Source organism: Taudactylus pleione, unplaced genomic scaffold, assembly GCF_031769625.1.
Source record: "Taudactylus pleione unplaced genomic scaffold, aTauple2 ptg000214l, whole genome shotgun sequence".
NCBI lineage: Eukaryota > Metazoa > Chordata > Amphibia > Anura > Myobatrachidae > Taudactylus > Taudactylus pleione.
Window position 1 is genome coordinate 16,615,227 of NW_028284616.1, and position 26,556 is coordinate 16,641,782.

The window sequence follows — 26,556 nt, forward strand, 5'->3', positions numbered from 1 at the left end:
TGTTAGTGCAGGAAGAAGAAACGCATTGGTTGACATTTGTGAAGTATAGTGATTTTATCCAAAGGAGCACAGTAGAATTCATTAACTAATTAAAGAATTTACAGAATCTGACAGTAGGTGTCTCAGTCCTTGCACCTTCATACTCATGTACACCAGGAAAGGGCTTTGTGGTGGTATTTGCATAAAGTTGCAGATAGGTGGCCGCCAATAGACAGTTTCGGCTGTGTACACCCCTGTATCGGGATGTAGTCTGGAAGCCGACTGTCTAAATACCGACCGCTGGCTTCCAGACTCTCTAATCCTGGCATGGTACTAATGACAGGCGTCGAAAACTCGATGCCTGTCATTAACCATACGCCGGAAGACCGACGCCCGGCATACCGAATAAAGGCGCGGACAGCCGTGGGGGAGGGGGGTTAGGTTAAGGCCTCCCGGGGGGATTAAGGGTTAGGCAGCAGGGAAGAGGGGTTAGGTTTAAGCACTTGGGGGGGAGGTTAGGGTTAGGCACCCCTAAGGCAGGGTTAGGGGGTAGAATTAGGTTAGCGATACTTACCTTAGGGACGATTGGGATCTTCACCCTTGCCAGGCTGCCAGTGATTGGATTTGAACCGCTGGCCATGTGGCCCACGGTAATACTTACTACACCCCCTGTATCAGCCCCAAAGTGCAGAAGTGGATGTTTGCAACTCATTAAACCATTCTATTTTATTTGTTTACTCTTCATGCTTTAAGGAGTGCTGATCCTGTTTCCCATCAAAGGCTAAGGCTACTTTCTGTACAATAAATAGCATTTTGGTACTGCAAAACAAACTTTAGACACAAAGGTGTTATGATTTGATTGTTATGCTTTTAACACATTCTTAGGGGTAAATTTAGAGTGAGAGTTTTTAGAAGTGGAGATGTTGCCCATAGCAACCAATCAGATTCTACATATTATCTTCTAGAAGGTGCTAGCTAGTGCCGACGACCTGACTGTTGGAATTATAACTACATCTCGCCCTGGGACATTAAAGCCAGAGGCTACCACCCTTTTTCACACCTGTTAAAATAACAAGTCTAATTGAATTCCCCCTTATATCTGATGTTATGAGATGTATCAAACGTTCTAAGAGAGAAAAGTGGTGAAGTTGCCAATAGCAATCAATCAGATCTATATATCATTTTATCTATTATATTCTATGAAATCTGGTTGGTTGCTATGGGTAACTTCTCACCTGTCCTGATTAGAAAGTTTGATGCATCTCCCTTTATGTCCCAAAAGAGGTCTGGCCTCGTTCTTGCCCTTGGGTGCATATTTACAGCAATTAATCCTCTGAATCTCAGATATGTACATTGGGAATGAAGATTCTTGACCCTGCAAGGTCACATTCATATGACTTAATCAACAAACAGTATTTATTACAAAAACTGAATTGCTCGTCCCTGGATGGCTTATGATGGCACATGATAGACTATATGCTGCCGTTTTTCAGTTCTGTATACATAAATAGGATGGCGCTCTCAAGGTTTGTAGAGCTGCCAGAGAATTATAGAATGATATAAATACTTGGATTGTGGGCCTGGTGTGAGCAGAACCTACTATTCTAATGGTATTATCATGCTGACTATGTCATGTAATTTAATGCTATGTTGCTTCCTTGACATTTGTAGTACAGGGAAAGGAAACAGAAATCTCAGTACTTTATCATACATCTCTTACATTATGCATCCAAGAGCCCAGATGTCTGATTTGAAAGAGTGACTATCCTTGGCCAGAACTTCAGGAGATAGGTAGTTTGGGGTGCCACATATGATGCTGGGGTGAAAAACACATCTGTCTGAGGATGCGGAAATCACAAGCATGCTTCAGCAGTTGGATAACATGGACGGTATCCTTACCCTGGGATCTTTTCACACTGCTCCACAGCCAATCCCAGGTCCCCAATTTTACAACCATGTTCTTGGCAATGAAAAAATTACCTACAACGAGATAATGAACTGTAAACCCTGAATACCAGAATTGGGTACCTCAGTTGTGGATAATGCATGCAGTAATATGTCATAATCCCTATATGTGCATGAGATTTATTTATTTTTTAAACAATATATTTTTATTTAAAACATTTTTCAATGCAGCAGCTGAAATCACTGAAACCACGTGCAATACAAGGTAGTTATCATAGACCAGAAAGTACTGAAAGGGGAACAAACAACCAGGGAAAGAAAGGGAGGAGGGAGGGAAGGGAGTACAAGACAACAGTATTAAAGTAGTAAAACAAAAACATGAGAGTAGGCCAATATAGCTTGCAGACATACAACTACGGGCCTGATTCAGATTTGGGAATAGAGTAAAGCCGGGTACACACTATGCAATCCATTGAACGTTCTATCATTTTGTCGTGGATCCGAATGATGGATCGTGCGGATCGCGAAGTGTGTACGGACTATCTGCGCACACCCGCGATCACATGCCATGTTGTCCGGTCGGCTGTGCTTCACGGGTAACCAGACAATACCGCATGCGGCGTCGTTGCAGGTAATGAAGTACGGAACGAGGGATCGTTCCGTCGTTCATTACATCGCTCAATGTGTACACGCTGCTCGTCGGCTCGACATATCGTAAGGGCACACATCGCATAGTGTGTACCCAGCTTAAGATAGAGCAAGTAACTGTGCACCTGATCAAACCATGTTACAATGCAAGTGGTGCAAATACATACATATTTTTTTGCATGTGGGGTAAATACTGGCTGCTTTTGCATGTAGCCCACACATGCTGGAAAGATGTATTTTTACACTGCAATTTAAATGTCAGTTTGGACACAGCACTCCCAAATCTAAATTTATCTACACATTTTACATCTTCTCCACCTGCAGTGGTTTTACTAAGATACACAGGGCCTGATTCAGACTTGGGAATAGAGGGTCTGATTCAGAGCCGCTCGTAAGCTGCCGCTCGTTCGTTCCGAGCAATGTTCGCACATCTGCGCATGCGTATGGGTTTTAGTACGCATGCGCGAACCAGTCAGTGTGGTCAGAAATCGTGTGCTCGCAATATAGCGAAAGCCTGCTAATTTGAGTGACAGGGTGAGGCGTTTGTGGGTGGTAACAGGGGAAGGTGCTTGAAAACGGGGAGAGGAGATCCGAACGCAGGCGTGCCAAACAGTCAAAACAGGCGTTTAATGGGAGTGCATAATTAACAAAGCAGCGTCATCGACCACGTCAGTTGGGTGTCTTTTAGCCAGAACTGCTCGCATGATTGCGGTAGGAAAATGCAACCACAAGAATAGCGAGCAGTTCATTCGCCTTTCGATGTACTCTATTAATCTAATAAATAGCGGAGATGACGTACGATGCGAGCGGCCAGGGGGCGTGTTTTACAAAAAAAGTCTGCATGTTTTGTTCGCTCGTTCAGACCTAGAGGCGTCAACAGACCGCAAAGAGCGAACGGTCAATTTAAATAGCCAGCCCCTTTTTCTGGACGAGCGAGCGCAAATAGCGTCCGGCTCTGAATCAGACCCAGAGAGCGATATCTCTCTCAACTGATCATCTTGGTGAAACCATGCTGCACTGCAGGTGGGGCAGATTTAAAATGTGCAGAGATTTAGATTTGGGATGGAGGTGTCCAAACTGACATCTGAATTGTAGAGTAATAATAAAGCTGTGCAGTATTTGTGGGCTACATGTAAAAGTAGCCAGTATTTACCCCACATGCAAACAAATGTATGTATTTACACCCCTTTCATTGCAATATGGTTTGTTTAGGTTCACAGTTAAGTGCTATGTCTCTCTCTATTCCCAACTCTGAATCAGGCCCACAGTTACTTGTTCTTTCTCTAATCAGGCCTATAAAGGTAATCTGCATACAACAAGAGAGACAGAACCTAATTATGGATTGGAGGAGGAATGGGATGGGTTAAAATGTTCGGTATAATATTCAAACAATGGGCTCCATTTAACTAAAGGTGAGACGGTAGATGTTGAATATTTCAAGCCTAAAGATTCCTTTTCATTATTTCTATGAGTATTAGCAATAATCTTAGAAAAGGGAGGGAGTTTCCAGAATTGTGTCTACGCCACCCTAGTAGCAATAAGGATATGGCCCATGACATAATATGATATGAGTTGAGGGGGATAATGGTGAAGAAGTGCAATAGTAGTGCCCCTATAGTAATGCTCCTGTATTAGTGCCCATATAGTAATGCCCCTGTAGTAGTGCCCATAAAGTAATGCCCCTGTAGTAGTTCCCATATGGTAATGTCCCCATAGTAATGCCCCTGTAGTAGTGCCCATAAAGTAATGCCCCTGTAGTAGTTCCCATATGGTAATGACCCCATAATAATGCCCCTGTCGTAGTGCCCAAATGGTAATACCCCTGTAACAATGCCACCATAGTAATGCCCCTGTAGTGCTGCTTACACAAAACCAAAAAAACAATACTTACCTTAAACCCCGCTCCTGCGTCCGCCGCCGCCCGGTCCACCCGGTTGCTCCTTGGAACTATGGGAGAGATGTCATGACGTCTCTCCCATAGTGCCCGTGGGTAGAGCCGGAAGCTGGAGTTCAGGAGAGAACTCCAGCCTCCGGCTACCGCAGTGCTGCAGGGAAGGATCCAGGTGCCCGCTGGTGATAAAATAGCAGTGGGCATCTGGCTTGGAGCCTCCCTGCGGCGCCAGGCTGGAGGACACTGGCGCTGGGTGCAGCGTGCACCTCCAGCCCCCCCCCATAGTTGCAGCACTGCCTTAGTTACCTCACTCGCTCCTTCTTCTGTCTGTCTGCTCCAGCATATGCTCAGAGTTCTGACACCAACGGCGGCGGCTCCTCTCATTCAGCGTGCGTACCCGCAATAAAGTTTTTTTTAAGAGCACTGATGTTATGACGTAACGCCGCGCCGGATTCAGTGCTCACATGAAAAACTTTATTGTGGGCACGCCAGACAATGCGGCATAGGTAAGGTGGGATGTGGAGCAAGTCACTTGACTCACTATTATGCGGTGGAGGCGATTGCGCCGGGTGGGGTAAAAGTAGTGGCTGCTGGCAGCTGCAGCACATCGGCAGGAGTAGGCCCTGGGAGGGTCTGTCACTGGCATGTTGTCACAGTCTGCCACCATGGGCCAGGGAGCGTAATAGTGGGCGGGCAGTAGGAGCAGGCTGGACCGCAAAATATGTATATTTGAGCCCTCGATGTCGGGGCAGCATAAAATGTACATTTGGGCCGCGAGTTTCACATGGCTGTTCTAGAAGATATTAGCTAGAATCTGATTGGTTGGTATGGGCAACAACTCCACTTCTAAAAACTGCACTTTAGTAAATATACCCCTATGTTTCACATCCTCTCTGAGACAGCCATTTCTCTCACTCCCACCTCCAAAACTTCTCCCATGCTGCTCCCTACTTATGGAACTTCCTACCCCGCCTGACCAGACTCACATGCAGCCTTAATCTTTCAAAAGCTCTCCTAAAACCTTCTAGTGCGTTTTATAAATGAGACCCCCTGTGTGTGCTGGCAACAGGTGCCCAGCAGAGGTTAATACTCTTTGTTCTGTAAAAGTAAAATGTCAATTAAATTGTACAGCCAAGAGCCCGAATGTTAATGGAGAATGGAAGAATGGGTACTTGTTGTGTCACTTTTCATCATTCCATCATGTAACAAAATGGGAAAAATTCCAAATGCGTGCGAATGTATTTCATTGTCACTGTTTGTGTAGATATGTGAATTTTCTTGTGTATGTGTCCAATATCTGTGTTAAATATGTCACTAAAGCATGGTATTGGTGCTTGCATGTCTGTACATTACGTGTTTGCAAACAGATTGCAAAACAGAAGCTGCTCCTTGAACTTGATTTGCAGACAGAGGAATTGGACATCACTAGAATAGATGCCATGTGTTCCTCTGAGGCTCCTGCCAGGAACGGCCATGCTAAGTACATTACATTTGTAACTAGTATAATCTGTGACCTGTCTGGTGTGAGCACAAAGGGGTGGAGGGTCACTGGCAGGGTGACAGGACTGCAGAAAAGGGGTTTATTTCTAGCACATCCCATCACTTTTTGTTATTTAGAGCAACATCATCAACATTGTGTATCATTTATAATGTTTAACACAGCAGTAACCGACATGCCAATATGACCTTACATGAGGAAGATACAGTATGTGTCTAGTCTGGTCATTTCCAAATACATTTTGAGTAAATGAATCTGAACTCCATAAAACAATAGAATGCAAGGGGCTAATTTATTCAAAACATAAATATGTATCCATAAAGGCATGTCTCCATTAACAGATATTAAGCTCAGATGAGTAACATAAAATAACCAAACATAGAATGAAGGCTCTAGATGCTAAGAAAAAAAGCTATATACAAACAGCACGGGCATTGAAAAGCTATTCCATTTTTCCTTCCACTATTGTCAGCATGCCAGGTTCTGTGCGACTTGGCATGCACCAAGCATCTTTTTCACACTGATGTGCCCTTAGTCACAACATGGTGTGACAAAGCCGCTTCACGAGATTGCACTGATTAATTTGATATGTGACACTTGTATATCTGTTGGTAGGGTTTAGGGGAAAGGTTAGATTACCTACCTGCAGGAGTCAGGATTTTCACCATCAGGATTCCGGTGCCTGGATTCTGACCACCTGCATTGTGTGTGCTGGGATTGCATACCCAATCCTCTTGTGAGAGGGAAGGATCAGGATTTTAAGAGTTTCTGACATATAAAAAACTTGTTGTTACCAATAAACCTGCAAACCTATTCAAGGACTCATGGTATGGACTAATCTCCTTTTCACATTCTGCTGGTTCCAATTGTAATGACGCAGGTTCTACACAAATAGGTAATTTCAATAACTTTCCCCTTCAGTTGAATGGTCCCATTGATATGAATTTATATGAACTGGAGAATCTCAATAAACTATATATAAAATTATGCTGTTTGTCTCCCCAAACATTCCTGAACCAGGCCCAGTGCTAGATAGCAATGGCCTCCTGCCTCTAAAGGAGAGGGACACCGAGAGTGTTGTCCCACCGCTAGAGACAAAGCGTAGGGTCTCCTTGTCATAGCCAACCTATTCTTATCAGTGCAGGGCTGAAGTCTATCAATTGGGAAAGGGTGGTGTTGAAGGGTAGACTGTGCAGGATCCATCAATAAAGATTAACTGAATTTCTGTTGAGGTTGTTTTTTTTTACCAATGCTGTGCAGATTCATTCATATTAATAGCACATTCATTTATATTGCTCATTTATATAAATGGAGCTTGTTCATTTAGGAAACAACTGTATTGAAATGAATGGGCCATATGAATAAATAACCACTGACATGAACATAAAAATACAGCACGATTTTGATTGAACCACTTAATTTGACCCGGTTGTGGTGCCACCTGAAGCCCCCTTGAGTGGGTGGCGGAAGTCCTTTCCTTTATTGATCTTATGGTTTTCTTCTATCACATTCTTGGGTGTTGGAAATTTTGATGATCTGAATGGTTTGCAAACTACTAAAACGGTTTTCTTATCATTCCGGTACTTAAGAGTTTAGGATTTATGGTGTTAGTCGAGAGTGTGCAGGGTAGGTGGGGAGTCAAGCTGAGCATAGGGGGCAGAATGGGGAAGGTTGGGGTGGACAAGGTGATGTGTGTTATTAAATTTGCAATGATTTTATGTTTTTTTATGTGTTTATGACGTATTGTTGTAAGTTTTTTAAATAAAACAAAGCCGATGACATACTTTGATCACACTAAAGTGGACCAAGCAGGATCCAAAAAAACGAGCCCCATTGTAAACGCATGTAGACACAAGTACGAATGCAAATGGGTATGCATTTTATATTTACATGTCATAAATTCATGTCAGGTGCAGCATATACACATCAGTGAATAAACATTCATAAAAAGTAATAAGTGCTTTGTTCAGTTCATACTGTAGTTTATGATGGGGAGGTTTATGAAGGGAGTTGCAGTACGCTAGAATCTGACTAGACAGCATGACAGACTTACATACATGATCTACTCAGCAGAAAACGGTCTTTTCTAATCATGCCAACTATTTTTCTGTCTATTGGTGATAATTTGCTCTTTATGGCAGGAAAATAAGCAGCTACTGCAATTTTTTTAATACAATTGACAATGTAGATATAAAATATGCTTTTTCTTTAATATTAATAAAGACACATATAGGCTGCTTCTGAGTCCTTTCATCTTTTGCCGCAGTCAGGTCTGTGACTTTATGCTAATGCTGCTACAATGCCCTTCCCTGGTGTACATCCGTATGTATAACTGTGCAAGGTATGAGACACCCACTATCAGCAACTTGGCCACGACATGCCTGTGACACTCCCATAATACGCAAAATCTCTGTGCATCCGTTTAGTCACACACCACTGTTGCCTCCCAGATGCTGCCCAGGAACACCCAACATATGTCAGCAGGGGCGGATTGGGATGGAAAACCAGCCCGGGAAATTTATGAAAGCAGCCCAAATGGGGGCGGGGTTTGTCAAGGAGGCGGGACTGTCCTCAGTGTGTTTATGAGTATGACATAGTTGCGACCTTCTTTGTGTCATTTGCAACAGTTCTATCTGCGACTTTAAACTAATGCTGCTACAATGCCCTTCCCTGGTGTACATCGGCCCACTTTCAGTGTCTACAGATCATGCTCCGTGCGTCTTTAGGCGCCACCATCAGTCACATCATTGAAACTTTCACAAGCCCTATGCTAGGTGCAGATCATCCGTCTGAGTATGGCCTCCAGTATCAGTGATTCAGTGTCTCTATACGCAACCACTTTCAGCAACACACCCATACTACATTACATCAGAGTCTGATTAGTCATCCCCCTGTGAGAACCCAAAACATTTCTAATCTACTTCTTGCTGTGCGCATCTGAATCTGTACTGCAACTCTGTATGGAACGCATGCGTGGAGAAACTCAGACGCAAGCACGAGAAACATAGCACAAGCAAACACATTGGTCTCAATAGGAGAAAATAAAACACAATGGCCTCCACGGAAAAAACGAAAACACATCGGACCCCACAGGAAAAAAAAAAAACAAGCATTAGCACTGGGATACAGGGAGTATATGTCCCTATGGACATTAGGGGAGGCAGAGCAGTAGTGTTTGTTCCCAGGACTGAGGTGTAGAGTAGACCAGGAGGGGGGAAGATATAGCGGACAGTGTATTGTCTCTAGGACCAGGGAGGGGGCTGGTGGTGGTAGGGTGTATAATGTATGTCCCTGATCGGGGGGTTTGTGGTTTGGTGGCCAGGAGGTAGGGTGGGGAGTGTATGTCCCTGGGGACATAAGAGTATCGGGAGGGGGGGGGTTTAGTGTATAGTGTATGTCCCTCGGTGTATGTCCCTATGTCTAGGAGCTGAGAGGTAAGGTGGGGAGTATGTCATGGGATGGAGGGTGTTTAGTGTACAATGCTTTGCCTCTGCCTGCACACTAGCTTTACTCAAAAGAGGACCAAGGACAGTCTTAATAGAGAGATTGACATTTGTCTACTGTAACAAGAGAATCACAGTGCATACTCTTCCCTTGTTTGCTTCCTGCAGTTTAGAGTGACTGCACTGCTGCAAGTTGTTAACCCCCAGAAGTCTCACAAAATCGTCTCTAGTAACAAGGACCAGAAACTATATACCTGGTCTAACTAGCAGGCATCCTGAGGCGGTGAGTACGAAGCGGCTAAATGCTGGGCACAGCTGGCTCGACTCTGCTGCCTTATAGTGTCCACTGCCACTGCCAAGTACCAGAGGGGAGAGGCACTGCTTCCGGAAGCTGCTGACGCCGGCTTGTCAGCAGGTTGAACAGGGGTCCCTGGTGCTGGATGCTATGTGCAGGATGAGACGCTGCCACTATGAAGGCAAAGGAGCAGCAGCGCTAACGCTATGCTGCTGCTCCCGGCTAACGGCACCCGGATGTGCCGGCTAGCCAGGAGCCGATGAGAACTTCCGGTTTGCATTCCACAGTGTGGAACGCAAATCCCGGAACTGTGGTAACCTGTCAGGCAGATACATAAATGAGCCCGGACTGTTGCGTCCTCTGTACAAACACCTACGGCACACATGTGCAGTGCAACTCAGACACATGTGCATACAAAAAACACTGTGTTCAACATCGCAGCTACATACAGCTCAGAACAGACCCATATTTTCAGTCTTTAAAGAATACATAACTCTCTATACACAGCCAGTCTCTAATTAGCATGTAGATATGAGCAAAACATTTGAGTGAATTTACATTTCTACACCTAGGGCCTATTCATCATCCCTTCATTTCTACACCTAGGGCCTATTCATCATCCCTTCATTTCTACACCTAGGGCCTATTTATCATCCCTTCATTTCTACACCTAGGGCCTATTCATCATCCCTTCATTTCTACACCTAGGGCCTATTCATCATCCCTTCATTTCTACAAAGGTAGGGGAAAATTAACATTTCCACCTTATTGTGTAGAAATTAAGTTATAGGCTCCTTCATCATTACTGTAACCCAGGAGATAACACTGATATCCAGGGTCGGACTGGGGCATGAAGGGCCCACCAGGGGATTGCAATAGTAGGGGCCCACTGAAGGGGTGTAACCGTCTGCCAAAGTGGGTGTACCCAGTGTATAGAAATGCGTGGCATTAATATGTATGTTCCGGCGTCGGGCTGAAGATAGGCGTCTTTATTTCAATGCCTATCTTAAGTCCCCTGTCAGGCTTCAGCTGTCGGTATTGAGACCGGCGGCATTGCAGCCGCCGATCTCATAATTACCTCCTGACCCAGGTATGGGCTCCTTTCGGAATACCTGTCCCTGCCTGTGTTTTTTTTTATACATTCAGGCATTAAATAATTTCTTATTACCGCAACTATCAATGATAATAAATTTCAATTATCAGGTCTAAAACCCAATACAGGTTGAGTCTCCCATATCCAAATATGCCAAAATACAGAATATTCCAAAATACAGAAGTTTTTTAGCATGACTGAGATAGTAAATCCTTTGCTTTCTGATGGTTTAATGTACACAAACTTTGTTTAAAGCACAAACTTATTATATATATTGCATAAAAATACCTTCAGGCTTTGTGTATAATGTGTATATGAAACATAAATGATTTTCATGTATGTAGACAAACTTTGGGGGTCATTCAGACCCACTCGCGAGCGGCAGTACGCTCGCAAGTGGGTCGATGTTCCCCACTGCGCATGCGCACGACGGAGGGAGCTCCGTTGTGCGCATGCGCGAGACCCGGGGAGCGACGGGCTTTCCATCGCTCCGGGTCTCGCACCATAGGGGGCGTGCTGTCGATGTTGATTGACAGCACGCCCCCTTTGGTGGGCGTGCCGGCCAGACGGAAGCGTTCCCATGGGAACGCCTACCGTCTGAAGCCGGCCCCACTGACCTCAGCTGCTCCAATTTTTTCATAATTTTAGTGTCCACTGCAGTCTCAAACTGTCAGCTCATTTGAAGATGGATTACTGTGGGAAGTAAACGGTAGGAGCTTCGTGAACCCGCGAGTGGGCGGAGCTTAGTGCACCTGTGAGAGGGCGGAGCTTCGGGCACCTGCGAGTGGGTGGAGCTTTATTGGCCATGGGTGTCGCAAGCCTGCTGATATCTCCTGGTTACAATTCTCCCCCGAAAGTTTTCACAGTCCCCATACTTTAGTTATTCATCAAGTTCCAAAAAAAATATTTTTTTGGAACTTGTGAGTGATACTGTACCGCCATTCTGAGATGGCATACAGTCCCCGATACCCATCAGTATCGCACCGCAGTCAAGCTCAGAAAATATTGTGGAGTTTATGAATTTCTGTCTCCATACTAGTGTATGGGGACAGCGGGCCACATCGGGAGAGAAAGGTAAGCAGGAGATATCTGTAATATCTCCCGCTTTGCCTTTTTAATGAATGGCCCCAAAACTTAATTTCTACAAAAGCAGGTGAAAATGTTAAGTGACAATAAATAGACCCCTTGGAGAGATAGAGACATTGCTGCGATCAGAGCTGTTTTCGATCCCGAGATACTTACAGTTTAGAGAATCTTTTTGTCTACAGAATTCTTTAGGTACCTACAAGTGCTGCACTATGTACAAAGTCTTCTGTGTCTCATCTCTGAGTTTACAGCGGGGAGAGTCACTATCCTGCAGGGTCAAATTTAAAATCAGATTCCTTTATTCAAACCTTATGAATTCTGCTGGAGATGCAGTGTAGTCACAACTATGGTTGGCATAGTGTTGTAACTTCCCAAATCTTAATGACCTAGGAGTATATTTACTAAAGTGCGGGTTAGCAATCAATCAGATTCTACTTATCATTTATCTAGTACAGTGGTTCCCAAACTTTTTGCATCGCGACACCCTAGTGCATCACAATTGTTTAACGGCACCCCTAAGCCAAAAGTTTGTTAGAAATTCAGAAAAAATTTAGTGAAGTAGTAAAGTGAAGTAAATTAACTAAAAATACGGGGGAAAAACATGTAGGGTTCCCCCATATTTTAAGAACCAGCGCTGGGCTGCTGAGCCTGTCCTGGTTTTAAAAATAGGGGGATCCCTACGCAATTTTTTCCCCATATTTTTTAAACCAGGACAGGCTTAGCAGCCCAGTGCTGGTTCCTAAAATACGGGGAAACCCTACACGTTTTTTCCCCATATTTTTAGGAACCAGGACTGGCTGAGGTGTCCGAGGCTGGTCTTGCTGTTTTGGGGGGGACCCTACGTCATTTAAAGAAAAACAAAAAAAACACTTTACAGTAGGTAGTTAACATGCAGAAACATACACAAATCACACAGATCTGTGTATGTTTCTGCCAAACTCGCAGCTCAGGAGGTGGTCTATTTTTAGCTCCGAGTTTGCTACAATTATACCCATGATTTTAATCACAATTCTTAAATTCCCAAGTTGTATCTTTTTCATTGAAAGTACTTTAGAGTTTAATCGTGTTTGCAATCTCACCCAAGTTTTTCAGTGGAAATAGAGAAAACTCTCCCAAACTCACCCAAGTTTGTCTTTAGTAAATTTGCGAGTTGAAAAAAATGCCTAAACTCACCCGAGATTGTAATCTCGATCAAACACGATTCTTAGTAAAAATTACCCCTTACTGAGTTATATTATAATGTTGCCAAAATGCAGATGTGCATGGTGCTTCTTTTGCCCAATTGACCACTGTGCCCACCAACCTATTTCAATATAACTTTCTATTCCCCCTCACCTCCACAAAACACTTCTCACTGGTGTCTTATTTATTGAATATATTTATTTAATTTTTGTATTCCAAATATAAATAGCTCTTGATGGTGGAAAAGGAGTACCACTGAAAGCATAGACCAATTTTCCACCACCACCAAGGATGTGTAAATATACAGTAATTTTTCTGGGGGTTTAATGACTTTTAACAACCCACAAAAGGACAAATATGACCTGAGCACACAAGATCAACATTCACATAGAAACCATAGATATTTCCACTGCACTGGAGTCTAGATATTTTGATTCATTGCTTTACCTCCCATCAGACACGTCATAATATGATGGTGAATAATACTATTTATAGAGTCCAATAGAGAGGGGTGTTACCAAAGATTACATATAGATGCATAAACCTAACCAGGGAATGGGGAAAGTGGAAAAAGAATCTTAAAGCTAGGTGCACTCTGGCAATGTATCGAATGTTAAAATATAACTTTTATTTGATCATATAATAAAAAAAATTTTTTGATTGCAATTAGCACATGTGAAGCTAGCGAAATAAAAACAGACATAGAAAAGAATGTGAAGAGAAATAAACAAGTGTTTAAAATGTGATTCCGCTGATGTTTAAATAAACTAGCATTCAAGATATTTCTGTGCTTTCACCATGAAATAATAGTTAATTCAAGTTGAGGTAGTGCTGTTCTTAATATATTGCGTGCAGCTGTTTTATAATAGACCAGTGATATAACTCTTACAGAAATTCCTCCTTTGATTGTAACACTATTATGTTACAACTGTCACTTTAGTTGCCAAGTGTATTACTGGATGTTCATTGTATCCAGAAGCTGATGTTACAGCAACGTTCTGTTGCTCTTGGTATAACCACCTAACAAAATGATATTATACACTTATCCCACAGATAATATTACCCTTATACCATCATTGTTGGATGGTCATACATATGGATTGAACAACTCTTATATGGTCAGGCAATCCTATGTATATGTCAGTGAAGATTATGTTACACGGCTCCTATAATTACTGCCGTCAGGGACCTGACATCCAGCAGGATCAGTGTATCACTAGATATGGGTATTACAGTGTAGATATAGACTGAGGTGGTCTTAGGGAGATTGTCTCTGTTTAACATGTCTAATAAACAGCTCTCGCATCTAACAGGATACACATACAAAATATATCTGGTCTCCCGCAGACTTGCAAACACCCCGCACTGCACTAGCTTGGCGGCTCCGTGTACGGAGTCAATCAGTGTCTATTTGCACAGTAATAAATAATTATACAGTGGTGCGCCCTTGAAGAAGTCCCCTGTGGATGAAACGCGTTGGGAAGCTGCCTCTTGCCTCAATGAACTATTAAGATAAGCACCTGATAACAACATATCGCTTTTAGACTCTTGCTTTTACTTTTTACATGTTATTTATACATTTTTAAAAAGTATTGTTTCTCCTGTGCCTACTTTTTACCAGACATTGGCCCTCATTCAGAGCCGTACGCTCTGAGCAGAGCGCACGCTCTGAATGAGGGCCGGGCTCCATTTTCATGGAGCGTCCTCCTGGACGCTCGTATAGCTGTGGGTCACCACCCACAGGCTATACGAGCGTGCTTTTTGATGGCCGCGATGGTCGAGACCATCGCGACCATCGAAATTGCGAGCCGGAGCCTGCGGTTGAGGTTTTCAACCGCAAGCTCCGGAGTGATTTTGGCTCTATCAGAGCCAAAATCACTCCCACTGACATCACTAGTGATGTCAGTGGGCCGGCTTCTGACGGGAGGCGTTCCCGTGGGAACGCCCCCATCAGGGAGGCACGCCCCCGGCACGCCCACCAAAGGGGGCGTGCTGTCAATCAACATTGACAGCACGCCCCCTTTGATCGGACACAACGAGCGAAGGACTTTCCTTCGCTCGTCGCGTCTGGCGCATGCGCACGACGGAGCTCCCTCCGTCGTGCGCATGCTCAGTGCATAACATCGACCCACTTGCGAGCGGACAGCCGCTCGCGAGTGGGTCTGAATCAGGCCCATTGTCTTATTTAATTGATATTAATTTTTTTATTCTCTATTTATTTTTATATCCCTTTGTCAATACCCCACATTTTATCATATGTATAAGGGGCATACTGCATTGTTTATGAATTTTGCACTTTATTACACGCATATTTTGCACAAGGGACCAGTGAGACCTGTGGGTCATTAACAGAGTCTGTTTGAGCATTTGAAAGTTCAATACTTGTATTTTATATTTTATGTTTCTTTTGTCAACTTTTCAATTTAATTAAATAAGAGAAAATTACTACGGTTTTTATGTTTATGGTAACTCTCTGCACTAGACACTTTATTGTATATATTACATTTTTCACAGTGTTAATACGCCAGTCGCTAAAAGACTCTGGGCCTGATTCAGAGCCGGACGCTATTTGCGCTCGCTCGTCCAGAAAAAGGGGCTGGCTATTTAAATTGAGCGCTCGCTCTTTGCGGTCTGTTGACGCCTCTATGTCTGAGCGAGCGTCCGAAACATGCGCTCGCTATTTTGTAAAGACGCCCCTTGGCCGTTCGCATCATACGTCATCTCCGCTATTTATTAGATCAATCGATTACATCGAAAGGCGAATGAACTGCTCGCTATTCTTGTGGTAGCATTTTCCTACTGCAATCATGCCAGCAGTTCAGGCTAAAAGACAACCAAGTGACGTGGTCGATGACGCTGCTTTGTTAATTATGCACTCCCATTAAATGCCCGTTTTGACCGTTTGGCACGCCTGCGTTCGGATCTCCTCTCCCCGTTTTCAAGCACCTTCCCCTGTTACCACCCACAAACGCCTCATCCTGTCACTCAAATTAGCAGGCATTCGATTTCTGACCGCACTGACTGGTTGGCCCATGCGCATTACGACCCATACGCATGCGCAGATGTGTGAACATCGCTCGGAGCGAACGAGCGGCCGCTTATGAGCGGCTCTGAATCAGGGCCTCTATACACTTACACATACCTTCACTAAGGAGCACACCCATTGCACCTATACATTTGGTCTAGCTGACACTCTGTAATATTTAGGGAGAGTATATTTTTAAGATTCTTTGGTATCTAAGTTGGCGCCGATACTCTCTCTCTCTATATATATATATATATTATTTTGAGTGTAATAGTAATATAGTTTAGTGAAAATAACAAATCCATACATGGAATTAAAATCTATAATCCATGCTTAATAAAGTTAATACTATCACCGTGTGTGTCGTGTGGGTTATTTTGGACTATTTATTTAAAAGGACTACAAGTAACAGCAGACCCATAATGCCTGGGTGTGCTGGTACTTGTGGTTCTACAAGTGTAAGCAAACGGGGCAGCCTTGGGATTTGTAGTCCCCATGTTAAAGACAATAGTCAAACTATTTATCAAAGCATTTATTTATCACCAGGGGTGTAGGTAATAGCTACTGGCTGTCATCCTGGGCCTGGGGTACCCTGGAAAGGGGGACCCCATTTAGCCGGTCCCTACCTCCCCAGAGATCCCTGCCCTAGGCTGACTAGCATGGGGTGATGAATACTTTTGCCGGGAGACCCCGCTAGAAATAGTCCGGTGCAAGTTGTGGATAATATGGGGGACCCGTACTCACCCCCCCCCCTGCTAGAGTCTAGTGCCAGTTGTGGATAATATGTGGGACCCCCTACTCCTTTTGTCTCCAATATTTCCACAACCAGGACTGGCTCACTGAGCCTGGTGCTGGTTGATGAAAATACGGGGGAACCCTACATTTTTTCCCCTGTATTTTACAAGGACTTGGTCAGAAAGGACTGGTGCTGGTTGTGCTTTCAGGGGGGACCCCACGTCTTTTTTTTTTACACTTTTCAGGGGTTTTTTCACACAGAAGCCTTCACGGGTCTCATTGATCTGTGAAGGCTTCTGTATAACTTGCATCATGTAATGAAAGTGGCATTGCGAGCTTACCGGCAGTTTAACTCATGGAGAATGGAGGAGAATGTGTTACTGCACAGCTGATGAAGGGAAATTGTTGAAAGTGTAGTGCGCCACTCGACAGACTCTATCTTACTGTCCCTCCAGGGAGGCTTCATTACCTGTACCAAGATGGCTGCCAGACTTCATGCTGCGCATACCATCTTGCCAATGTGTAGAATGACATGGTGGGAGAGAGATGTCTCCTACTTAGCTCCTAACAAGAGACCTGGTTATTACCTGCTATTATGCTGTTCCAGCATCCTGCACTGCTACCCGAAAGCATCATATGGCTGGTGAGCTGTATGAAATGCCGCATTGCTCAAGCTTTACTCTATCACCAGTGTGTATACCACAGTGAGTACAGCTGTTCCTGCTATAGCCAAATAAACCATCACCACTGGTTAAGTAACTGGGCTGTTCATAATCTGAGTCATCCACTGGTGTGTGCCTATATAACTCTGTAATATCACCACCTGCACACACATCATTTTTAACAGGTATGTGCAAATGCAGAGCTGATTGAGGGTAATGAGTTAATAAAGAGGTGGAGGTGAGGAGAATAGGTCACCAAGAAGGGGTGAGAGGTAGGGACAATGTGTTACTGCAAATATAAAATGTAGGGGTGCTGGGGATGGGGGGGATTTATTACTACAGAGGTTCTGGCCTTTGAATTGTTACTGCAGGTGCAAAGGACAAATGTGTTACTACAGTTGGGGGGAGTAAGTAAGGGAGAAGTGAGTGCGGAGAAATGTGATGCAGTGGAGGGGCATGGCTCCTATTGCATGTAGCCATACACATCTGTTCCCATGGGGCTTTAGAACAATAGATGGATAGCCTTAAAAAAGCTGCAGGCGAAACGCACATTGGCGTTTCCAATAGTACCGCTGATCACGATCATACTACCCGCCTCAATGTGTCTAAAACTATAACGGACTTAACAGGACTATGGCCCTCATTCAGAGCCACTCGCAAACAGCAGTACGCTCGTTGCGTTCCGATGTTGACTAACCGCGCATGCGTCGGTGTTACACTGCGCATGTGCGTACGGCAGATTGCGAGCTTTTTTTCTCTCGTTCCTAAAATAGCGTACAGGAAGTGACATGTCAAATGTGATTGACAGAACAGGGCGTTTTTGGGTGTTGACGGGGGTGGAGATGGAAAAACGCAGGCGTGGCGAGGCGTTTTTGGGGCGTACATACATTAGCAGATGCGAACGTCAAATGTGTTCGGATCGTCACATACGTCACTGGAACATCCTCTTTCCCTTCAAAATGCTCGCACAGTTTAGGGTCTGGATTACTCGACCACATTGGCGATGGCCTTCTCCTCCGTCCCGGGACTCCATGATGTTGCAGCGATTAATCGCGGGTGGTCACAAAAGCAATTAGTGTTGTATTGAAAACCGGCTTGGTATGTGTTTGGAAAGCAGTTTATTGGGATAGCACAAAACCGTACGCAGGTGGAAATCATACCTGCTAATGTCAGGATTACACAATCAATTGGCGTACATTTTTTGGGGGTTTTTTTGGCCTCAATTTGTTGTTTATGGCCTATTGTGACAATAATGTCATCATGTTTTAATTAGCTCCCCTTTTTTTTTTTTATGTGGAATTTGCATCGTTATGTGATTTTTTAAACGTTCCTTCAAGAGGCCTTTTTTTTATACAAATGAAATGGTTTTTTGTGTCCTTTTTTGCCTTTAGGGCCAGGATTAAATGTAACCCATTTGTACAATAATGTCACAATACAATGTCAGATTTTTTTCATAAATTTATTGTTTAAACACAAACCAATTGGCATAATATATATATTTTTTTTTTTCTGCCAAAGATACTTTTTATCAAAAATAAATAATCAATAACTGATAACATAAACGTACAAAAATAACTTAAAAACATTTCACAAGAAAGGAGAGGGAAGTTTTGACCAGAAAGGAATATGAGCCAAGCACAGAAGGAGTGTGGGAAAAGTCGCCATTGCTGTCACCGTTTTTTCGCCCGTTTGGATGGGGGAGGGTGGGCGCCAGACCGGGTCCGGGATGCCATCGGGCTGGCCTGTCCAGAGGCAGATGTTGTGGCCTCTGGACTAGGCACAGGGCTAGGCACATTTGGAGGATTGGCTGATGTTGTGCCAGAGGTGGAGGATCCTGATGTTCCGGCAGGAAGGGAGGTCGGCTCCACCATGTGCTGGCGAACGAGCTGCTCCAGGGCATCGGCGATGCGGATGTTGGCCCTGGTATTTTCCGCCAGGGCCTGACCAATGGTCACGTTGGCCGCAGCATTTTGCTCCAGGGCCTCAGCCACCCATATCAGACTGGCGTCCATCCTCTGCAGAATCTCCGTATGGAAATCCGATTTGAAATTGAGTTCTGTGAGGAGGCCCACTGCCTGCGAGGGGGCACGCCCTGGACTGGCTTCTGCAGGGTCCTCAGCCGGATGTACTGGTTCCTCCCCTGCAGAGCCAGCAGAAATTCTGCGGCCAAGGCTTCCCTCTGGAGCAGACTCATCCGCCTGTGTCTCTGTTTGAAAAATGAGAAAAGAGTCACATTAGAATCTACATATTGGCACAATAGCATTTCAGAGTTGGTGACATCACAATACTTACCTGGGCCAACATGAGGAGCCGCAAAGTCTGGCATGTCCGTATCCATGTTGGACACGCCAAACACCTCCACAGGCTGCACACACCCCTGTGCCAGCTCTTCTAAATCCGTCAACTCCAATGACACAGGGGTGGGACCCCCACCTGTCCCCCTTGCATGCCTAGCCCTGTCCGCGAGTTTTTGCTTTAGGCGATATTTGAAGTCGCCCCATCTGTGGGGAAAAATGGAAGCCATTATCCTTTGGTTTAAAATGGGGTTTGTTTTTAGGGGGGGCAAGGGTTTACTTACCGCCGTTTGACATCCCGGGCTAGACGGACATAATCACCCACTCTATTGACAGCAACGGCTACCTCTTCCCACATTCTCCACTTCTGGCTTAGACTCATATTCCTGTCTGGCTGTGGCAGGATGTCCACACACTTCTGGATCAAAACCTCCATCTCCTTTCTTGTGAAATGTGGCTGCCTTTTTTTTTTGCCCGCTTTGGCCGGAATACTGGGCCCAGCAGCCTCTTCCATGTCATCCTCCTCACCTATTTGTGTAAATTTACAGAATTCACAAAATCACAACTTGCCTAATCTTATGTTTCAAATTAATCGTTGATAGAAAATGCATGAAAGACTTACCGCCTGACTCTTGTGCATTTTTTCCCTGGTCTGTCGCCATGTCTGAGGTCCAAACAAGAAATACACCAGAATTTGAATGTGTTTTCGTGACGTATTTATACATGCGTCCTTATTTTGCGGCCGCATCATTGATTGTGCGGCCCTATGATCCCTCCTTAATTTGTGCGGGACACGAAACCCTATTTATGGCTTGGTGTGTCTCAAGTCGAGGTGGCGTTTTTGGATTGTTGGAGGTTATCTTGGCTGGAGTTTATTGATTGCGTAGAAAGGAGTTGGAGGTTGGAGATTCGTTTGTTGGTTAGATTTGCGTTTTTTTTTCCGTTATCTTTGTTGGTTTATATTTTTGGGACCTCGTTTGTTGATTTGGTAAGTTTTGTGAAGTCTAACTTTTGTTCAATTGTTGTTTCATTGTGTTTCGTATATTTTGTAATTTTTGGATCCCTAATTTCTTCTATTTTAGATTTTGTTTATTTTCGACCCCAAAGACCTTTTGATTTTGCATCTTAGATATTTGCTCTTGGTAAGTCCATTTTTTATCTTGTATTAGCGAACTAATTAGCGCATTTTTAGTAGTTACTCTTGTGACTTGTATTAGCGAACTAATTAGCGCATTTTTAGTAGTTACTCTTGTGACTTGTATTAGCGAACTAATTAGCGCATTTTTAGTAGTTACTCTTGTGACTTGTATTAGCGAACTAATTAGCGCATTTTTAGTAGTTACTCTTGTGACTTGTATTAGCGAACTAATTAGCGCATTTTTAGTAGTTACTCTTGTGACTTGTATTAGCGAACTAATTAGTGCATTTTTAGTAGTTACTCTTGTGACTTGTATTAGCGAACTAATTAGCGCATTTTTAGTAGTTACTCTTGTGACTTGTATTAGCGAACTAATTAGCGCATTTTAAACAGCTTAATAATCATTCTAACTTTTTGGTGGTTTAGCTTTCGCTTTTTGAGCCAACATTTCGACCCGTTTTGATGTACTGTGTTAAATGTCGCTTTGCGGTTTTGCTAAATGGGTGTTTGGCATATTTGAACTTTGGTCTAGCACAAAATGTATCAACAAAAATGCACAGAGTGAAATGTGTCAAGTAATTTTGTTGTTTATTTTCAGTTTGGACGTATCATGACAATACCCCGGCATGTAAGCAGCAATGGATGGTATCATCAAGCTAAGTTGTTTTAATATAGTTTTGGGGTGGGTCAAAAGCCTTACTTTGAAATTTTTGAATTTCAGGTTGATCTGGGGCGGATTGTTCTGGCCATGCTCCCGGAAGCCGACCAACCTCAATCTCATCCCAGGCGTAGGCATCGTAGGCATGCAAGGCCCCAGATATTTCGAACACGTGTTACCCTATTTGGAATGCCCGATGATGAGGTTTTAAGACGCTACCGTCTACCTCCCAAAATCATCATAGACACTCTCTCATTAATAGAAAGTGATCTTGAGCGGCAAATTGACAGTCCAACAGCAATACCACCACTGACGCAATTTATGGCGGTGTTACATTTCTGTGCCTCAGGATCGTTTCAAACAACGGTGGGAATAGTGGCGGGCATCTCCCAATCCTCCTTTTCCCGGATCCTGAGGGCAGTGATGGAGGCACTTTTCAAGCACCTCCATCATTTTATTCCAATGCCTTTGGATATGGGTGCCCTTAGTGTGGCCAAGGCCAATTTTTACCAAATAGCTGGCTTCCCACACATCATAGGGGTTGTGGATGGTACTCACATACCACTTCAGCCTCCAGCACGGCTGGAGGCAATATTTAGAAACAGGAAACACTATCACTCCCTGAATGTAATGGTGGAATGTGATGCCTCCCTCCAGATCCTGTCCCTGAATGCTAAGTTACCAGGAAGTGCACATGACTCCTTCGTCATCCGGCAATCAGGGATATGGCAGAAATTAACCAACCTACAAGCTGGTGATGCGTGGCTTCTGGGTAAGTGGAGACCTTTAGTACATAACAATGTTAAGCTTGATACACAGTGTTCCTGATGTTGTCTCTTATTTTTCACAGGAGACAGTGGATACCCTTGCATGTCCTGGCTGCTCACTCCTTATTTGGCTCCCACACCAGGCCCACAAAGTGAGTATAATTCAGCACTTACAGCCACCAGGCAAGTGGTGGAGCGTTGTATCGGCCTTTTAAAAGGCCGATTCAGATGCCTCCACCGCTCTGGTGGCGAGCTCATGTATTTGCCGGATATGGTGTCGAAAATTGTGGTCCTGTGTGGGATATTTCACAACATCGCCATAAGGAGTGGTGTCCCAATGCAGCCAGAGGATGCCTTACCTGAGGATGGCCCCCCCGAGGTTGGTCGGAGGTCAGTATGTGGGGGGGCCATACGCAATGATGTGGTGGCCAGATTTTTTAGGTAAGTTTGACCCAAACTACAGTGTTTATACCTAATGTGTTTGTGTTTGTTTGCGAACATCTAATTTTTTTTTTTTTTTTTCACCATCTTCTGTTTGTTCACATAATCTTTGCCACTCCAACGCTCACTACTTCCTGCTACCCTTACCAAACCTGGATCTTGTGATTTTGGCCATATATTCTGGAACCCATATCGCAACGCCATGTTTGTGGAATCATGTTGGCATGGTCCTTCGTCAACCAGTTCTTGATTGTTTTTTTTAATTAAATATTTTATTTGTATGTGTTGTATTTGAGATTATCACTGGTTTTTTTTTTTGGGACTGACCACTTTGATTTCTCATTTATGTTGTGAATAAATGTTTGGAGAGTGAAATGGTCTTCCTGTTTTTGGACGTTAACAGCAAGTGTAACCAGGTTAACACACCTTACATTTGACTAAGGGGTAATCCAGTACTGACACCAGTTGATGTAAACTGAAATATGTTTGCAGGTTCCCAACCCACACCAAAAGGAAGCCTGTCCAAACCTTTGGATTTTGAAGATTGGCCTAAGCAGCTTGCACACCAACTAGGAACCTGTAAAATGTCGAAATATCTAATTGACACTACACCCAAAAAGGGAAATGACATTGTTACTGTTATGTGTTTCTTGTGGCTGTTTAACATACAAATACAAAATACAATCTAACTTTTAAAAAAGGGAAATCCTTGCAGGAACAGTCTACTTATGTCAGGGAAAACTATTTTTGTTTTTGAAAAAAAGAATGAGCCAGAACGTATATTAGAACTACAAAATTTATTTACAAAACGAAAATAAACAAAAAAAACTACTGGCGAAGGATGCCAGACAGCCGGTCAAGGCCCACAAGAATGCCAATGACATGTTGGCGCATCTGGCCAACACAATCGTCCACCTCTTGTCGACGCCTCTGTTCCTCTGTGGGTGAGAAAAGTGTGTGGATTAATAAAACAATAGGGAATCCACATTAAAAAAACAAAAACACAACGAAATCACTCCTAAACCGAAAAAAAAAAACCCAAAACAAAAAGGGGGTGCTGCCAAAAATACAAGGCCTATGTACAAATTCACACAGGTGTGATATGTGTATGTTGAAATCAGCAGGAAGAGGTAAAGGCAAACTGCTAAATCACCAAAAGTAAACCAAACAAGCACGAATAAAGGCACGACACATGATTACATACAAACAGTTTGTGGTTAAAAAAAATGAGAAAGAAAAACATACCGGGAGCCAAAACGGGAGCTCCGGAAGTCCCTCCATGTTCCTCCTCGGAGGAGCCTTCATTCCCCAAAGAACGGGGAGGGGTAATGATGGACTCCGGGGAGGGGGTAATTGGAAGAGGGGTGGGTGGAGGAGAGGGGGAAGTGGGACGGAGGGGAAGGAGGCCCGACAGTTCCGGGAGAGGGTCTGGGAAGGCTGGGGAGGAGTGGGGTATAGGGGAAATATTTGGGGTGGAGTGTTGGCTGGGGGTTGGGGATAGTGGCCGGGAACGCCGTCTGGCCGGACGGTGACGGCGTAGTCTTGGCTGTCCTCCTAAAATATGTCAAACAAATTGAGGTTAGTTTCTGGGCAAATCCGGGGCCCAAATAAAAAAAAAAAAACCAGCAACAAAAAACATGCAAATAGGAGTAGAATGAAAAAAACAGAAATAGAGGGAAAACAAGCACACGCTGATATGAGGACAAATAATTAATAGGACAGACAGGAAAACATGCACACGCAGATATGAGGACAAATAATTAATAGGACAGACAGGAAAACATGCACACGCAGATATGAGGACAAATAATTAATAGGACAGACAGGAAAACATGCACACGCAGATATGAGGACAAATAATTAATGGGACAGACAGGAAAACATGCACACGCAGATATGAGGACAAATAATTAATAGGACAGACAGGAAAACATGCACACGCAGATATGAGGACAAATAATAAATAGGACAGACAGGAAAACATGCACACGCAGTTTGCCCCACAAACACAAACATGAAAACCACAATACATAACACTTACTTTCAAGGATCTGCATGCGAAAGCATGCCAGCAAGCGGGGCGCTCGCCGTTGCAGGTCTGACCACCTGCGCTCCAGCTGCCCGATGTTGCGGCGTGAACCCAACGACCGCAGGCGGGACCGTGCCTCCGCATACGCGGAGCGCTTCTGCCGGTTGGTGATGGGTGGAGGCTGGCTGGTGATCCGGCGATCCATCACTCCGTAAGCACCAGCAGCTCGCGCCTGGTGAATGCGGAGGCTCTCATGATGGCAATGGAGTTTTTCATACAAAACATTTTTGATAAAGTGTGCAAAAAATTTCTGATTGGCTAATGTATTTTGGAAATTAACAGGAGCAATTTTATTGGTTAGTGTATGAGTCATGTGTTCAACAGGGCCAGAAATCTCTGGAGAGTTATGATAGGCTTGATGCAGTGACATGCGTTTGCAAATTTAAATAAAGAAATGAACCCCGGAAAATATGCGGGGATCCACAGCAATAGAACAATTGTTTAATTGTGGTTCACATGTTTTTTGAACAATAAAAGCGAATGTTCCATCCGTACGTATTCTGCGGGTAAACACAAACACGGACAAGAGTAAAGTTTCTTGCATTGTGTTGAAAAAAAACAAACAATTAAGCTAATTGATACATTGATTGGCATGATACGATTGAGGGAGGTAGGCAGAATAAAGGAGCAGGTAATCGACATCTGACAAGGCCACTTCCGGTTTCACTTGTGCGTGCGTTCCCTTCAAGCCATTTCGGGGATGTACGCTCGCTATTTCGCACGCTCGTTAGTTAGAGGAGGGGTCGCCTGAGTTTAGGGAGGAATTTTAGATGCGAACGAAAATACGAGCGAGCCATTGAATTTAAATAATTTTGTACGTACGCCTAACGTACGTGCGCCCGCTTGCGAGTGGGTCTGAATGAGGGCCTATGTACATTACAATGCACCGACAATTATAATGAAAGTAATAGTGGTTTAGCTTATACGTGAAGCCGCGCACAGCAGCACTAATACAATGACTGATAACACGGCTCTCCATGCTGGCGCTGACAATGTTATTAGAGGGGAGAGCGGTGCATAAGATAACAGCATGGAAAGTTATCTAATGTATAAGATTACAGCCAAAGTGTAACCTGTGATGTAGCAAGATATATTGCATTTGTTACAAGTTATTATAACAATTTCTGACACAGCTATAGACAAAGTCACAGCTGTAATTAACAAAATACAGGTATTATCTAACGTGCAGGAATAAAATCATTTAATTATTAAATAAACTGACATGAATATGTATCTAAACTAGAACAACTAGTAGCAATAATAAGAAAATATTAACTGGGAGAACATCTGTCATTATATCCCATTATTGAATAATCATATTGGAGAATACGTGTGGATATTTGTGTAATCTACAATACATCAGGTTGAGACACTGATACAAATCTATTGAAAGCTACTGTGTATTTGGTAACATTTATATATTGAAACTGCATCAGGCTTGAACAACACTGACTTATTCACTATATTAAGCAGTGCACAGGTTAGGTGGCCACCTGGGATTCATCTGGGTTTAGTGACAGGATATTCATGATACAGTAATAATAAGATAGATATACTTGTAACTAAATCACTATTATTTGAAATGTTGGGAGCATTAACAAATTGACACATTTGAAGAGAATAATAATACATATAACAGATCAGTGGTATATGGAACTTTCTTTTTAATACACTTTTCATATCTTTTTGCACAAAATAATTCTATAATTTTAACAAATATTTTGCCC

The 26,556-nt window shown here is 43.6% G+C and overlaps 1 pseudogene; it reads right to left on the bottom strand.

Moving 5' to 3' along the window:
- The window catches only part of LOC148517640 (serine/threonine-protein kinase PLK2-like), an 83,085-nt pseudogene that overhangs the window by 14,190 nt on the left and 42,339 nt on the right, over positions 1-26,556 (bottom strand).